The sequence below is a fragment of the Oratosquilla oratoria genome, chromosome 22 (genome assembly GCF_046742065.1).
Source record: "Oratosquilla oratoria isolate Oo_2021 chromosome 22, ASM4674206v1, whole genome shotgun sequence".
NCBI lineage: Eukaryota > Metazoa > Arthropoda > Malacostraca > Stomatopoda > Squillidae > Oratosquilla > Oratosquilla oratoria.
The window spans coordinates 25,830,704-25,833,771 of NC_134798.1; positions in this window are offsets into that span (position 1 = coordinate 25,830,704).

Sequence of the window (3,068 nt, forward strand, 5' to 3'; positions counted from 1 at the left end):
TTGTGTAATGTTTTTCATAGGTTCCATTGGAATTCAGCCCACATGGTATTCAACCCAAAGGGATTTAGCCTAACTTAACCCAACTAACCCATTATTTTTAGTGAATTTAAAAGTGGACTGAATCTTGTGTGGGCTGAATTCCAAGCCCACCTATTAATTGTTTCCAAATAATTTAGTGGCTTGTGTGAATATGATCATTATCTAAAAAAAGTTAACTACTGTACTCAAAAGTAGCCTAAATCACACTGTATTGATTCACTTATTCATTCATTTATAAATTATTCAATATGCTAACATTTTCTGTTTCCATTTCAGGATCTGTGTCAACAGCTTCAATCCCTTCATCATCGGCTCCACTTGAATTATCTGCATACCTTACTCCACCATTAAAAAGGTCACTATCAGACTCCTCCACAGGCGCCACTTCTGCTAAATCATTTTCATCTAAAAGAAAGTCATCAACATCTCTGGACAAATTTATCATAAAAACCTCAGCCTCTCAAAAGGAAAATATCGACAAAGAAGTTGCAAGAATTATATTTGCTACAAATTCACCATTTCGTCTTGTTCAGCGTCCTCAGTTTCTCAAAATGGTTCAGAACCTGAGGCCAGGTTATATTTCTCCATCCAGAAAAGATATTGCTGATAAGTACTTGGATCTTGTGTATGAAAAGGAATATAAAAATTGTGCAGATGACCTGAATAATGAAACTGTGTCTTTCAATTGATGGGTGGTCTAACACCCATAATGAGCCCATAATATGTGTCACTCTAACAACATCCACTGGTCAGATTTATTTAGTTGACACAATAGACTCAGGGAAACCTCACACTGCTGAATATCTTCTACAACTTGTACAAAATTCGATCAAGAAAGCTGAACAAGATTTTGGTTGTCACATTGGAAGTGTTGTGACAGACAATGCAGCAAATGTCACCAAGATGAGAAAAGTCTTGGAGGAATCGAGTGAACCTGAGCATACCGTCCTCACATACGGAGGGAACCTGAGCATACCGTCCTCACATACGGAGCCAGGAATCTGGGTGCGCACGTCCTGTGTAATAGTGGTCTTTGAACTTGTGTGTGTGTGTGTGTGTGTGTGTGTGTGTGTGTGTGTGTGTGTGTGTGTGTGTGTGTGTGTGTGTGTGTGTGTGTATTCACTTGGTCTTTGGATCACGTGTTGGACTCGTGTTGTGTGTTGGTCTCGTGTGTGTGTGTGTGTGTGTGTGTGTGTGTGTGTGTGTGCGTGTATATATATATATATATATATATATAAATATAAATATACATATATATATATATATATTTATATATATACATATATATATATATAATAAAGGAGTAGCATGCTGACAGGAGACCTTTTGGTCCATATATAAGCCGGATGAAAACAAATCATAATGATGATAAATAAATAGATAAATGAATAAATGAAAAAATTGATAATGCAAATAATAAATTAAATACATAAATAAATGCATAGGTATAGTTAGATAATAAGCAAACAGATAAATAGTAAATAATAACGAATTGACATATAACTAATAATAAATGAGAATTAAGCAAATAGTAATAAACAAACAGACAAATGATAACAAAACCAATAAAAACAAAAAAAATCATAGTCATTACAGCATCTTGCTTAGGTGTTTATCTAAATGATTCTTAAAGCCTCGAACTGAACTGAACTACGTTCCACTTATTCTTAATGCTTCGAACTGAACTACATAGCACTCGAGCTAAACTACATTGCTCATATATATATATATATATATATATATATATATATATATATATATATATACATATATATATATATGCATATATGAGCGAAAAAGATATTAACAAATGAGAATAAAGGTGGAGTAGTGGGGCAGCATAGCTAACCTAATGTGGATTTAGTGATAAAAGCACCAAATTGGGCACACTTGTAGAACGACATATTATGAAGCGATTTGGATGTTTGGCCACCACAGATTTAGCCTCTGAGGGCTGTGGCAGCCATTTTACGAAATGGCGGCCAGGTGACATTAAAATAGCTACCAGAGGAATTAAGATGGCTGTGGCTTCTACATTTTTGGAACGATTTCATCGTTTATGGGGTCTATGGATGCGCCACACTACGTACTACAAACGTAAGGGACTAAATTTTCGAAATTCGAAATTTTTAGGGGGGGAAAGGGGGTATTTTTCAAATCACTGTGGCTTCTACGTTTATACTTTGGTGACAACTATCATTGTGCCTATATATGCAACTAATGAGGCTCTACAAAACGTCTCTACAAAATGGGGGGAGAAAAATACAATAATTGCTGTGTCCCACTACATTTAGGATTTTTTTTTTTTTTTTAAGACTGTCCGCGCGACTACGTAAAGGGTCACGCAACTGGTTGGCCCCCAACATGGCAGCAGGAAGGCCTAACTATAGCTAAGCTGCCCGGGTGGGACGCTACTCCCCCAACTATCGGTTGGACTAAACTAGCTAACCTAACCTAACCCTAAACTATAATCCAACCTATAGCTCTGCGGGTGACATAATTACCTAACAAGCGTAAAAGAAATGACAATGAAATGGCGTGTAAAAGAAAGACAAAAGAAATACAAAAGAATTTACTCAAGAAATACAAAATTCAGCATAATACGTTTCAATGAAACATGATGTTACAGTGCTATAATGAAACACTCAAAATTAGATGTAGAAATGTCTAGTTCTGGGTGCACTCCCCCTCACACAGGCACAGAGCAGTACATTCAAGTGCAGCCTTTTTGCATTTGCAACGATTCACACAACCCATCTTACATTTACATGACAGCAGTTCACGGCAAATTTGGGCTGCTTGTGGTAATCTTGTCCAGTGGGGATCATGCAGCCCGTCCTCACTTTTGATCCACCCCCAGCTGGTTGCCGCCGGCAGCTCTGGTGCAGGGAGCAACACCTGGCCCCATACATGACCTCCCTGGTAGGCTGCCCTCTTAACGTGCTCTTCCAGAGCTGCCTTGGTTGGAGGAATCAACTCAACATTGTTCTTGCGTTCGAACAGTTTCTTGCGTGCCTTGTCAATGTCTG